Source organism: Tenrec ecaudatus, chromosome 2 (genome assembly GCF_050624435.1).
Source record: "Tenrec ecaudatus isolate mTenEca1 chromosome 2, mTenEca1.hap1, whole genome shotgun sequence".
NCBI classification, from domain to species: domain Eukaryota; kingdom Metazoa; phylum Chordata; class Mammalia; order Afrosoricida; family Tenrecidae; genus Tenrec; species Tenrec ecaudatus.
The window spans coordinates 280,868,520-280,883,690 of record NC_134531.1 but is presented as its reverse complement, the minus strand read 5'-3'; the positions used below and the strand labels follow the sequence as shown (position 1 = coordinate 280,883,690).

The following is a 15,171-nucleotide window of genomic DNA, read 5'->3' as shown; positions in this document are numbered from 1 at the left end:
AGCCTCTTGGCTCTGACTCATGAAACGCATGCTCCCTTCTTAAGGAAAGCTCGGGCAAAACGTACAAAAGAATGAGACTCCGCATGTCCACTCTTCTCCTTGACAAGCCCTAGTGCATCCTTTCCTCTGAGCCTAAAGGAGCCCCGCCCCCCCCCCCACTTGCTTTGAAATGGTTCGTTTGTGGACATGATTTGCCCCCGGATAACCACCCGTCCCCTTCTCGAGGCCCGTTGGGGGAAGAGAAGCACTCTGGGGGTGGCCCTTGAGAGGCTGCGGAAGGTCTAGACTCAGACCTGCCTGGATAGGACATTCTTCTAGAGGAAATGGGGAGTCCTGCGATGTCTTGGCATAAGAGAACTTGATGATCTAAGCACATAGTCTTTTAGAAAGAGTTAACTGTTGGTGGAGATAAAGAGAGAATGCAATTCTCTTGGGCCTTCATAAAACTCACCCAGTCTACCTGAACTCTCGCCAGACTGGTCTAGTCTGCATTCCTGGAATTCACTTTATTTCTTGTTTCTCTCCTTGTTTACAGAATTCCTGGCTTCCACCCACCAAAAAGTAGGTGAGAGTTGGTGCTTTGGAGACAAATCCAACTCATAGTGACCCTGTGTGATAAGGTGTGGGTGTCCTATCTTCTCAGGGATTTCTAAGGGAGATCATTAAGCTCATTAAGTCATCCTCTCCTGAAGTCACCTGGTGCTTTGAACTGCTGACCTTTCAGGCCTCCTTAGGTGATGTTTCCAGGGTGCTTCTGAGCCAGGCAGTCTGTGTATTGTGTCATATCATACAACCTGTCATTTCACTCTCAGCTCATCCCTCTGAATGAGTTTCAGAGTTCTTATTACATTGCCTTGATTTGGCATTCCTTATCCATCCACTGTACCATGCAGAAGTCCCTGAGGGTGAGGGCCCTGTCCCTGGGCTCCCCGACAGGGTCTCTCAGGAGCAGTTGGTTCATGATAAATGCCTGCAATTTCCTGTCCTGGTCCCAGCCCGCGGAGCCTTGCCTGACACCCTCACACTATATAATCTTTTAAAAATAACTTCCACCACATTTTTGTGACTTTCTAGGGCTCTTAACATAGTTCGTTTGATATTTTCAACTGGGTGAATTACTTAACCTTTTTGAATTTCATGTTCCTTACTGGCTAAACAGCAATTAATATTTCCCTCATGGGGAGGTGGTGACCAAAGAATTGGTAAAGCAATGGATTCTCACTTAGTAGGTACACTGTAAGTGCCGGTTAACTGCTTAAAGGATAATTGTCTCATTCATAGTTTTAATCCCGTGGGACAGACAGACCCTCAGTACATCCTCTGCGGTTGAAGGAAGAGATCGAGGTTATCAGGAAGAAGGGCTGGTTTACACTTGAGGTATCAGGGTCGCGGTAGGATGAGTCTCAGGTGTGGACCAGAGGGAGAACTTGACAAGAAAGAGCTGGTTGACTTGGCGTCTGTGGCCTGAAGTGTGGAGGGGAGGAGAGGGGACACCACGTGCACCCTGAGTCTTAGGAAACAGCTTCTGAAAACTGTGTACAAACAATAGCTTCGGGCACCGAGTTAGTCATTGGCAGCTTAGGGCCAGCAGGTTAGGCAAAGACATTCTGTCTAACAAGGTAATTGCCTCAGCAGGGCCGTTAGAGAGGACTTCAACAAGCTTTGGAAATGGCCTCACCGATTACAGAAATACCTCTGGCTTCTCAGTTTTGAAAAAAGAAAAGAGAAGAAGCTTTTTTTTTAACCCTATTTCCATAAAAATATATGTTTACTACAGTTTCGTCATGGGAAATTTATAAAATTCAGAAGAGCAAAATCTCGTTCTTTTAGTAGAGATAGCTTTTTTAGTAGAGATAGCTACTTTTTTAGTAGAGATAGCTACTATCAACATTTCTGTGGGTGCCCTTTTCTGTTATTTGAAATGTTGAGAAACTAGTCATGGAGTTGATTCCAATTCAAAAAAGGAGAACTGCCTCATCTTGCACCTCAGGAGAGACTGGTGACCTAGAACCGACAACCTTTCTGGTAGCAGCTGAGAGCTTAACTGACCACAGTTCCTTAGATAGACTGGGAAGAGTGATGTAAAAAGGGGCAGTCTTTCTTTACTTTCTGAATCCATCTGTCTTTTCCATTTTTAAACGTCATCTTGGATTGCTTTGGGGACTTTTTTCGAAAGGATTTTGGAAATACACACATCAGTCGCCCCATTCTTCAAAATGGAGCGACTCACCGTTTCTGCTTTCGACGCTGAGAGGTTGAGGAAAATCTCACACACATCCTCCCCCCTCCCCCACCCCCAGGGTTCATCTTGTTCCACTAAACACAGCTTGAAGTTTGTCTTTCTCGCAGGAGCTCTGCCAAAGGGTGTCAAACGATTTCTGGGTCAGCTTCTGGACCACAGAAGAGGGTGGGGGAGGTGGCAGGGGTGGAGTTCACAAGCATCTCTCTTCCTGTTGCTGAAATGCACAGTGACAGGTTGACCTGCTCCCGTGTGCACAGCTGGAAGACCCTTCTCTGGGCCAGGGGCCTGCGAAAGGAGAGCGAGCTGAGGGGCCCTGGGGCTCTTTTGTGCCTCAAGGAAGGAGTTAAGGCAGCCAATCAAGATGAAGGTCATCTGGCTTGACGCTAGGGTTAGCTTTGGGCAACCTTGCCACTGCGCTCCAGCCAGCTTCCTTGGCCAATCTTCTCTGACGAGGCCGGACTCGTCTTTTCTCTTTTGCTGCTGAAAGGTTAGGCTTGAATTCCTTGAAGACATGCATTTCAAGGGCTTCTGGCTAGCTCCGAAAGCAATTCCCTAAGGGCGGTTCCAAGGAATGCTTTGAGTCAGATCACTGTGGAGGTTCCCAAAGGACTATACTTGGTTGGATTATGAGTCTGGCCCAGACGGTTTAATAAATGGCTGCATTCCTTATAGTAACATCATGTATGTGCGTGAAAAAAATGAAGAATCGAAGGATGTTGACAAAATAAATCAGAAGTTTAAAAGCAACAACAAAAACGCCCTGTGCCTGCTATCAAAAGCACCTGTAACAAAAGAAAAAAATAAATAATTGATTGTACGTTCGCAAAATTGAGAACGTCCGTGCCTTAACAGACCATATGAAGAAAGTGTGTGTGTGTGTAGGGGAGGACAACACATCATGGGTGAAAATGTTTACAAATCATGTATCTAATAACACTTCTTACTTACCTGGCAGGGGAGATACCATGATCAGGAAGGTGGTTTTCCCAGGGCGAGGCTCACCCATTGCACTCCAATGTGCTGACCCCTGCGATTTCCCCAAATGTGGGAAACTCGACTGCATAATTAGTGGTAGTGGGAGACTGCGTTCACGCTCTCCCCTTGGGAAAAAAAAAACCACTCCAATATCTATAAAGCTATCCAGTATATAATAAAGACTACTTACAACGCAACCATGAAAAAAACCTTTTTTTAATGAAAAAAAAGTGGGCAAAGATTTTGGATAGACATTTATCCAAAGAAGATGTATGAGTGACCGGTAAACATGAGAAAAGAGATTCAATATCGCTATTCCTTAGGGCAATGAAAGTCAAAAGGCCACAATGAGAGACGACTTAAATTAAAAAAGAAAGACAATAACAGGTATGGACAAAAATGTGCGGAAGTGGCACCGTCACACCTTGCTGTTCTGAATATAAAATTGTGATGAGAGAAATAAAGAGTGGAGGTTAGCTAGGAGGGAGCAGGGTGCCAGGGAGGCGGTTCTTAGATTCTGGAGACGCGATACATATGACTTTGGGGAAGACAGGTTAGCAGTTTCCCAGCGTGTTAAACTTCAGATCAAATGTTCTCAAACAGCTAAGCGGTTCCACTCCTAAGTGTATACCAAAGAGAATAAAACTAAGATCACAGAAAAGGGCGTACAGGAAGCTTTAATGCATTACTGTGAATAATAATCAGAAAGTATCAACAACTCAAACGTCCATCAATTAATGGATAAACAAAATGTGGTGTGGGTGTGCGTGTACACAAATGAAATATTCAGCCATAAAAGTGCAGGAAATACTAACTCATGCTACCATACGGATGAGCCCTGTCACAAGAGGCCACATATTGTACAATTTCATTTATAGGAAATGTCGAGAATCCGTGAAACCATTGAGACAGAAAGTAGATTAGTGGTTGCCAAGGGCAAGGGGGAAGGACTAAGCCCAACCTTGAACCCTGGTACTGTGGGGTCTCTCTCTCAGGGCTAGATTTCAGCCCTTGGTCCTTGGCTCCACAAGAGAAAGAATTCATGCTGGAGCTGGGCTCGTGATCCAAGTGAATTTAATGAGAGTTAAAAGAAGCTTCAGGTTTTACGCGGCACCCATAGGATTCCTTTGACCATGCGGCCTGGCAGAGACTGCTCAGGGTCATGCAAGGATCTCTCTCCCAAGTTTCCTCCCACAAAGACGACCAGACAAGACCCCTCACCCTCCCGGTTCCTGCCTTTTCAAGGATTCCCTGGGGAGGCGTGGTGAACGACCCCAGGTCGGTCCCATTGGCTGAATTTCAGTCACCTGGCCCAGGTGGGCTGCTCCAGGTTTAATGCCCATCCGTGCCCACCGGCGGGAAAATCCAGCTTTGTCCTATGCTGGCTCTCCTGGGCATGCGTCAATGGACATCCAAGTCCCTAATGCTAACTACCTAACAGTACCAGCCTCGTCAGTCCTACCAGGTTTTGATGTATCTAAGTATCTATTGGGTTGCTATGAGTTGAACCAACCTGGGCCAGTAGATCAGTCTCTTATGGGGCAGGTCTACAGTCAGGTGGGTTACCGCGTGTGGGAATCCACATGGGAGCACAAACATCAACAACCATGGCGGAGAGGAATGAGAACGTAATGGAAATGCTCTGGAATTAGATAGTAGGGATGGTGTCACGACGTTGGGAATATACTAAAAGCCGTTGGATTGTACACTTTAAAAGGCTAAATTTTGTGGTATGAAATGATAATACTCCTTGTTGGGTGGTGGTGATTCCAACCCACATGGACCGATAGGACAGAGTGGAAATGCTCCACGCGGTTTCCAAGGATCGAAATCTTCACAGGAGCATACGGTTTCCTCTCGCTCCTGTGGCGCAGCTGGTGGGTTTGGACAGCCCACTGCTTAAATTTCAAGGGTTTTAATTCCATCTTAATAAACAACACAACTTTTCTCGAAGAAGGAGAGGCCAAAGACCCAACATATTAAAAAAATGGTTTCCCCTTGGAAAATTCAAAGGTAGTCATAGCTATTTGCTCCCCCCTCCCCACACCACAAACACGCAGAAGGAAGAGTGTGAAGAGCAAAGTCAAAGTCAGAAACAAACCTTTGTCTTAGAGTTGCTTCTGACTCATGGTGCCCTCTTGTGTCAGAGAATAGAACTGCTCTGCAGGCTTTATTTGCCTGTCATCCTGATGGATGGCCTGGCCTTTCTTCCTGGGAGCATCCCTGAGCATGAAGAGAGGCAGGGGGAAGATGAGAGAAATAAAGAAAGAGTGCAGGTTAGCCAAGAGGGAGCCAAGCTACAGGGTGCCAGTGAGATCATTCTTAGATTCTGGAGGGGCCGTCCTGTGACTTTCTGGATTCGTGGAAAGATGAATGGAAAGTTATTGAAATCTTTGGGGAGCCACGATGGGCCAATGGTCAAAGGTCCAACTGCTGACAGAAAGGTTAGTGGTTCGAACCTACCAGCCGCTCCAAGGGATTAAAAGAGCAAAACCCATTGCCTGGAGTTGACTCTAATTCAAAGTGACCCTCTAGGATGGAGGAAAACTACCCAGTTGGGTTTCCATGGCGGTAATCTGCGCCAGTGGACTTTGACACTGTTCTCCCACCGGGCAGTTGGTAAATTCTAACCCAATGACCTTTCAGTCAGCAGCCAATTCCTTAGCCACTGAGCTGCCAGGACTCCTCTGGTCATGAAGACAGCCTAGAAAAGCCGTGAGCTCAGTTCTACTGTGTCACATGGGCACGCTATGAGTCGGAATTGGCATGATGGCAGCCAAAAAGAATTTAAATCTTTATTGCATTTTTGGGGAAATGCTGGAAACAGGTCTGCTTAAAATTCTCTCTTTCTCTCCACGTGCTCGGCCATAGCTTCTCAAAGGGTCTCCTCCCCAGAAAGTACAGTGCTCCTTCGCCTCCGTCGGCTTTCTCACCGTCTCCCATCACTTCACTCAAGACAATGAGCATGGATGGCCCTTGCACCCGCAGGGTACCTTGGGCTCCTTCAGATTCCTCCCCGTCTGCCTCTCCCCACCTAGCAACAGATGAGTCTGCATTTCCTAGAGGTTTACGTATCAAAGAATATCTATCAAATGGAGCCATCTGAACATACTCTTTTATAGCCTGGCTTCTATCACTCACCGTCATATCTTTCAGTGTCAACTATGGATAAAACGTTGGCCCTGTCTGAAGTTTGTTCCCTGGTTTTGCTGAGCGGTATTCCTCCGTATGACTTGATTTTGAAAGTCAGCAGTGAAGGGCCCAGAGAGAAGATGAATCTGATCAATGACAGCGAGACCTTGACAAACTCCAGAACGAGGAAGGTCGAGTGCCACATTTCCCCAAAGCACCGAGGCAGTTTGCACTGTGGAAGAATGTGCCAGCCTTCCCCACAAAGCGGGCTACATCAACCCCACTGGGCTTGTTCCACTCTGTCCCCAGCCCTGGTCAGGTCCCCATCACCTGAGGAACTGAGGCAGCGTAACTGATTGATTAACTCAGGGCAGCATGGGGATTTTTCTGAGAACTTATTTCGCTGCTGGACTTTCCTACACTACATCCCTCAAGAGGCTTGGAATTAAGAAAAGAAATGTCCTACATTCGTTATAAATAGAAGATGTGTTTAGTTGTGGTTGTTGTTAGGTGCTGTGTAGTCTGTCCTGACCTGGAGCGACCCTTTCTGTGCACAACAAAGCACTGCCCGGTCCTGTGCCATCCTCCCAATTGTTCTTATGTTTGAATCCGCTGCTGCTGTCCATCCATTTTATCTAAGATCATGGGACCAAGCAATTTAAAACTGTTTTGCAGACAATAACAGCATATGCCAAAAGCTAGATTTTTTAGTTCAATTGGAAACTAACTCAAGGTTGTTTTGTGCCCAGATTACAATGTAACACGTAGAAGCGCTGATTCAGGAAAGATTAAAACAAACTAACAAGGAGAGGTAGAGACCCAACAATCAAGTAGTTCTAATAAATTATAACATTATATCATAAGCAGCAACTGTGTGTACCTCTGGAGGAGGAGACAACGTTCTTTGGGCCCAGGATGACTCCCACAGAACTTGTTCTGTGACTCCATACCCTGCCTGCATGTACAATGGGAGCTTTCTTTTCGGCTCCAGCTACTGGGCTGTTTTGTATCTAGTGTGTACCTTGTCCAGAATTCTAGGAGGTCTCCAATCTGGTTAGACCCCAAGGGCAACAGTCTAAACATTCTGAGACTTTGAGGCTCCGCTGTAGCCCTCTTCCTCAGTAGGAAATGTAGATCCTTGCCACTCCCAGGGTGGCTGTAGGCAGGCATCACCTGGGGATTTGCTAGAGATGAGCATTTCACACCCCCACACCAAGCCAAATGGAATCGGCCTGGGAACCAGATCCCCCGGTGATTTGTGTGTACCTTAAGGCAGGAAGACGGGTGGTTCTTCAGCTGTAGAGTGTGTCAGGCTCACCTGGGGACCCAGTCTGACAATCATCGTTGGAGATAAAGCACACAGAGAGGTTAATGGGGTCTTAATGGGGGAAGTGGGGAGGGAGTTTCTATTCCCTCAATTTAGCGCAAGATGAGACTCTAGCAAGCTAACACCCCTCTGGGATAACCTTTTCCCTTGGGTTGTTTTCTCTTGGGTTGCCTCCTGTTTAAACAGCTGTGGACCAGATATTCTGAACCTCCATAACTAAGCCAGAGTCAACTCACTGCGGAGACACAATCTGGGGACCTGCTTCCTCCCCCTTTACAGCCCTGTAGCCCAGTGTGCGCTATGCCTGAGGTCCCTCTGTGAGAATGGCTGGGACAAATTGGACACCATCTGCTTCTGCCTGCCTCAGTGAATTATTCTTTTTATTATTCTTATTATTAAATACTTTTATTGGGGGCTCTTCCAACTCTTATCACAATCCATACATTCATCCATTGTGTCAAGCACATTTGTACATTTGTGGCTATCATCATTCTCAAAACATTTGCTTTCTACATGAGCCCTTGGTATCGGCTCCCCAATTTTTCCCCTCCCTAATGAACTCCTTGATAATTTATAAATTATTATTATCTTACACTGTCCGACATCTCCCTTCACCCACTTCTCTGTTCTCCATCCCCCAGGGAGGGGGCTTATATCCTTGTGACCGGTTCCCCCTTTCTACCCCCCTTTCTACCCCCCTTTCTACCCCACCTTCTCCTTACCCTCCTGGTATCACTACTCTCATTATTGGTTCTGATGAGGGGTTTTATCTGTCCTGGGTTCCCCGTGTTTCCAGTTCTTCTTTGTGCCAGTGTACATCCTCTGGTTTAGCTGGATTTGAAAGGTAGAATTGGGATCATGATTGTGTGTGTGTGTGTGTGTGTGTGTGTGTGTGTGTGTGTGTGTGTGTGAATTATTCTTTGTAGACCTCCGTCTGTCAGAGCTTTGACGTTTCAGTCTTTCTATGAGTGTGCAGAGTTCTTAAATGCACACGCTACTGACTCAGAGGGCAGCGTGCCCTGGGGGGCAAGGGCAGCGCCCCCACTTCTCACTCTCACTCCATATACCATTGGAGCCTGCAGTCTTTCTGGTACAAAGGTCCACCTGGATGCACAGGGGAAAATTACTCTCAAATATTCGCATTTAACCAAAGACCACCTTGGTTGGTCTATCTGCAGACCACCTTGCTGCTAACCAGCAGGTCAGCAGTTCCAACCATTAGCCACTTCAAGGGGAAAAGACAGGGCTTTCTTTTCCCGTAAAGAGTTATAGTCTTAGAAACTCACATGGGCAGTTCTACCCTGTCCTGTAAGATCATTATGAATCAGAATCGACTCAATGGCATTGAGGGGTTTTTTTGGTTTGTTTATTTGTATTCCAAGCTTCAAAGATGAGTTTTGACTGATAAGATGTCAATCGCCTCTGCCGCAAGCGTCCATTGGCTAGGCGGAAGCAAGTACTCTTTCACCAGGATTGCATCTAACCAAATTATAAATCTAATCATGGAGAGCTAGAAATAGAAATAATAACTGACATTGTGGAATGCTTATTATATGCCAGGATCTGTGCTACATGTTTACAGGGATTAATTAGTTCAACCCTAGCTATGAGATACATATCACTGTTATTCTCCTTTGACACATGTGGAAATTGCGAAAGAAAATCGTTATATATTTTGCCCAAGGCTACGAAGGCAGTTGAGTAGCCCAAAATGAACTCTCACCTGTTGCCCCTAAGACAGATAGCAGGACAGCAGCCTGGTGCGGCGGTGAGAGAATCCGCCAACATTATTGCACACAGTAAGGATGGCCTTAAAATGGATTTTTTTAAAATCATTTTATCGGGGGCACATACAACTCTTATCACAATACATCCATTCTATCAAGCGCATTTGTACATTTGTTGCCATCATCATTTTTAAAACATTTTCTTTCTACTTGAGCCCTTGGTATCAGCCCCTTGGATTTTTTTTATAAGCCCTAAAACTCCTTGCGTTTTGTTTTGTTTTGTTTTTGAGGAGTCGGGGCAGTAAACAAAATCTTACTGAGAACCCTACTTTATAAAAGTGATCAAAGCGTAACTCTTCTGGCTGAAGCCCGGAGGTGCCTCTGGAACCCTGCCTGCTCCCTCAGCACCCTAGACTCCCACACTGTGCTCACTCATAGCAAGTGGTTCCACTCCCATGATCTCTGGCCTCAGCCTTTCCAAGTCCCAATTCCATGTTCTTCTCTCTACCTACCTGCAGTCACTGAGAAGATTCTCCCCAGTTCCGGCCAAGGGAGACAGGAGCAAAAGATGGATGTGTCCCTCCCCAGGTCTTTGAGAAAGGTGTGAAATACTTTAAGCCTGACTGAGTGAAATACTTTAAGCCTGACTAAGTTAATGGACTATCTGTCATGACAGCTAGTGGTTGAGTCTCTGGAACCTTGTTGGGCAGTGCCAGGGAGGAATGAATACTTAGAAATACAGTGTTGACTAATACAGAGTTCAAGCTGGATTACTAAAGGTCCCAGAGTGTCTGGAGTGGGGCTTGAGAATATGCATTTCCAACAAGTTTCCTGATGCTGCTGCTGCTAGTGGGGACGCCACGTGTTTGAGCCTGAATGGTGGTCAACAAATAGAAAGGTCCATTCCAGCTTATAATCATATCTAGGTGGGAGTGCTTGCACAAGGCATGGATTCAGTATGTTTTGGGGAAGTGAGCACAGTCCTCACCCAAGCAGTTAGTTCATAGAGATCCCATTCCACGTGTGCTAATCCGGGCAGACTAGAGAAACAAAGCCAGGGAGACGCATATATGTATAGGAAGCGGCTTTATATCAAAGAGTAATTATATATTAAGGAAACATCCCAGCCCGGTCCAGATCAAGTCCTTAAGTTTGATATTAGCCCATAAATTCGATCTTAGCACATGAATTCCGCTTCAGACTCATGGAGCACATGCAATGTTGATGAATGCAGGAAGATCACAGGCTGGTAGGCGGAAAGTCCTGCAAGTCCAGTGGCAGTGGAAGCATCTCCAAGGCTCTAGTTGTCATCAGCAGTCATGTGTCTTGTCAGCAGGAAGGTAAAACAGAGAGTGTGTGTGTCCCGCCTTCAGGGAGGATGACAGGAGTTCCCAGAATCCTCAGGAGAAAGCCATGCCCACACAAAGGCATCATTGGCTACGACCTGATTGACAGACTAGACTCCACCCCTTCGCTCAAGTGGATGGGAGATTATGTAACTGCCACATCACCTCTGTGATTCGGTTGCTGCTAAACACTCCATCCCTTGAGGCGTGGGTAGTACTTTCACAAGGGGGTATCGCAGTTAGATGGTCCCAGGGACTTGCCCCAGGCCATCCAGAAGACCTGGGATGCCATTCTGAACCACCACTATGGCTGGGCCACTCAGGGTACGTCTTGGTGGGAGAAGAGTGTAGACAGACTCTCCCAACCCAGGGCACTGACTGACCCTCTGGAGTGGCAGGCATTCCAGAGTCAGTCTCTTCAGTGGGGTTAGTTAAATCAATGACTGGCCTAACCCACTTGGCAGGGGTATGTCTTCCTCTTTGTGAGTGTTCTCCTTCATGCACACAACTACTGAATGCTCCACATCTGACAGAGAACGGCCCCCTGGCTACTGTGAAGAAACAAAAGCCGATTTCAAGCCAGGTCTCTTGGATTTTCATTCTAATCTTTCACTTAAAGACCATGAAATGGATCTGTTTTTCTTTTGTGTTCCACCTCCACCCCCCTTAAAAAATTTTTTATCATTTGGTATAGGTATAGATGTAACTTTTCAAAATATAAGACAAATATATGTCAATTGGGCAAATATCATAACATTCCAGAAAAAGAACAAATGTTCTACCACCCAGCCCCACCGCTAACCAATGCACTAACTTTTAACATTCTGGCAGATTTTCTTCTAGTCTTTTTAACCTGATTTTTTAACTTAATTTTAAAAAATCATTTTATTGGGGGCTCATACAACTCTTATCACAATCCATACATACGTCAATTGTGTAAAGCACACTTGTACATTCATTGCCCTCATTATTCTCAAAACATTTGCTCTCCACTTAAGCCCCTGGCATCAGGTCCTCATTTTTCCCCTCCCTTCCTACTCCCCCCTCCCTCATGAACCCTTGATAATTTATAAATTATTATTTTGTCATATATTGACCTGTCTGATGTCTCCCTTTACCCACTTTTCTGTGGTCTGTCCCCCAGGGAGGAGGTCACATGTAGATCCTTGTCATCAGTTCCCCCTATCTAACCCACCCTCATACTACCCTCCCAGTATCGCCACTCACACCACTGGTCCTGAAGGGATCATCCGCCCTGGATTCCCTGTGTTTCAGGTTCCTATCTGTTCCAGTGTACATCCTCTGGTCTAGCCAGACTTGCAAGGTAGAATTGGGATCATGAAAGTAGGAGAGGAGGAAGCATTTAGGAACTAGAGGAGAGTTGTATTTTTGATCGTTGCTATATTGCACCCTGATTGGCTCGTCTCCTCCCCAGGACCCTTCTGTAAGGGGGTATCCAGTGGCCTACAAATAGACATTTACTTTCTTTTTTTTTTTTTTAATTTTAACAATTTATTAGGGGCTCATACAATTCTTATCACAGTTCATACATATACATACATCAATTGTATAAAGCACATCTGTACAGTCCCTGCCCTAATCATTTTTTTCTCCTCTTTTCTTTTTTTACATTTTATTAGGGACCCATACAACTCTTATCACCATCCATACATATACATACATCAATTGTATAAAGCACATCCATACATTCCCTGCCCCAATCATTCTCAAAGCATTTGCTCTCCACTTAAGCCCCTTGCATCAGGTCCTCTTTTTTTTTCCCCTCCCTCCCCTTTCCCCCCTCCCTCATGTGCCCTTGGTAATTTATACCTCGTTATTTTCTCATATCTTGCCCTATCCGGAGTCTCCCTTCCCCCCTTCTCTGCTGTCCCTCTCCCAGGGAAGAGGTCACATGTGGATCCTTGTAATCAGTTCCCCCCGTCCAACCCACTCACCCTCCACTCTCCCAGCATCGCCCCTCACACCCTTGGTCCTGAAGGTATCATCCACCCTGGATTCCCTGTACCTCCAGCCCTCATATGTACCAGTGTACAGCCTCTGCCCTATCCAGTCCTGCAAGGTAGAATTCGGATCATGGTAGTTGGGGGAAGGAAGCATCCAGGATCTGGGGGAAAGCTGTGTTCTTCATCGGTACTACCTCGCACCCTAACTAACCCATCTCCTCTCCTAAACCCCTCTATGAGGGGATCTCCATTGGCCGACACTTGGGCCTTGTGTCTCCACTCTGCACTTCCCCCTTCATTTAATATGGTATATATATACATATACACATATATACACACATTTATATCGTTTTTTTTGCATGATGCCTTATACCTGGTCCCTTGGCACCTCGTGATCGCACTGGCTGGTGTGCTTCTTCCATGTGGGCTTATTTGCTTCTGAGCTAGATGGCCGCTTGTTCACCTTCAAGCCTTTAAGACCCCAGACACTACTCTTTTGATAGCCGGGCACCATCAGCTTTCTTCACCACATTTGCTTATGCACCCATTTGTCTTCAGCGATCCTATCATGGAGGTGTGCAGTCAATGATATGATTTTTTGTTCTTTGATGCCTGGTAACTGATCCCTTTGGGACCACTCGATCACACAGGCTGGTGTGTTCTTCCATGTGGACTTTGTTGCTTCTGAGCTAGATGGCCGCTTGTTTATCTTCAAGCCTTTAAGACCCCAGTCACTATCTCTTTTGATAGTCAGGCACCATCAGCTTTCTTCACCACATTCACTTGTTCACCCACTTTGGCTCCAGCCGTTGTGTCGGGAGAGTGAGCATCATAGAGTTCCAATTTAATAAAAGAAGGTATTCATGCATTGAGGGAGTGTTTGAGTAGAGGCCCAAGGTCCTTCCGCCACCTTAATACTTGACCTATAAATATAGACGCATAGATCTATTTCCCCATCCTCCTATATATATTTGCATGTACATGTCTTTGTCTAGACCTCCATGAATGCCCTTTGACTCCTAGCTCTTTTCTCCATCTCCCTTGACTTTCCTCCTGCCCTACTACCATGCTTCATTGCCACCTGGGTTAGAGTATACCTCTTCTCTAAGCAACCTTACCCTTGATCATTTCCCACCATGCCTGCCACTCCCCCTTCTCTACCATTTGGGGTCCCGTGTTTTTCCCTTGTCCCTGGGTTTGTTAACACCACTTCCTTACCCCCCATACCCCCCCACCCCAAGTCCCCCCGGAACTGTCGGTCCCGTTGTTTTTCCTCCAGATAGTTCATCCAGCCTGTCCTATTCAGACAGACCTGTGGAGTCACTAACATGCACGAAAACAAGACAGAGGAAAACAAAGCAACAGTATACAACCAGACAACAAAACAACAAAAACAAACCACTGACAAAGAACAGAACAAAACAGTTCACAAGAGAAAAGCTTGTAGTTAGTTCAGGGATCGTTTGCTGGCCCTTAGGAGCGTTTTCCAGTCCAGTCTGTTGGGGCACCACGCCCTGGCCCCAAAGTCCACTTTCAGCATTCCCTGGGGACCTTGCCACTCCATTCCCTTGCTGTTCCGCTGCACTCCCCCAGTGATTTGCCTTGGTGTGCTGGGATCAGGTCAGGTGCAATTCCCACACTTTGTCTCCGGTGCTGTCCCCTGTATCGCCCTTAGTCACTGAGGGGCATCATGTCTCATAGTGGGGCCAGCCATGTTGTTCTCTCTGTGGACTGGCTGCTCTACTCAGGAACATCATCCTCACAGCCTCGTAGGCCAGGCTGTGTTCCACTCTCTCCTCCTGCCCCTTCATCTGCTCCCGTGTGCTCTGATCAGATATGTCCATCTCCCGGAGCTGCAGAGTCAGACATCTACTTTCTACTGAGCCCTTGGTACCAGGTTTTTTTCCTGCCCCCCACCCTCATAGGCCCTGATAGATTGTACATTATTATTTTCATCTCTCACACTAACTGCTGTCTCCCTTCCCCCATGTTTTCTGTTGTTCTTCCCCTGTAGAGGGGTGCATGGTTATGTGTCATTAATTGCTACCCGTTCCCCCTTTCTCCCTTCTTCTCCCCTTCTTCCCCCTATCCTTCTGGTCTTGCCTTTCCCACTCCTGTTCCTAGATTCTGTGTGTCAGGAGCTCCCAACCCTTTCTATACCTGTGTACATGTTCTGGTCTACTTTGAACTGGGAAGCAGCACTGGGGTCATGGTAGTGGGGGGTGAGGAAGCCTCAAGGAACCAGAGGAATATAGTGTGTTTCTTCGATGCTTTACTGCACCCTGGTGACTCATCCCTTCCCTGTGGCCCCTCTCTGGGGAGATTGTTCCATTGTCTACAGATGGGCTTTGGATCTCTGCTCCAGCCCCCTTCATTCTCAACAATATGTTTTTGTTTGTTATGTATCTACTGATGCCTATTATCTGGTCCCTATGACTCCTCATGATCACACCAGCAG

The 15,171-nt window shown here is 46.4% G+C and overlaps 1 protein-coding gene and 1 non-coding gene across 2 annotated transcripts in view; both read left to right on the top strand.

Moving 5' to 3' along the window:
• The window catches only part of ARHGAP31 (Rho GTPase activating protein 31), a 155,616-nt gene that overhangs the window by 79,711 nt on the left and 60,734 nt on the right, over positions 1-15,171 (top strand). The window lies entirely within an intron of this gene.
• Positions 3,183-3,345, top strand: LOC142441701 (U1 spliceosomal RNA). The gene has a single exon (XR_012783054.1). It is a non-coding gene; the product is annotated as a U1 spliceosomal RNA (small nuclear RNA).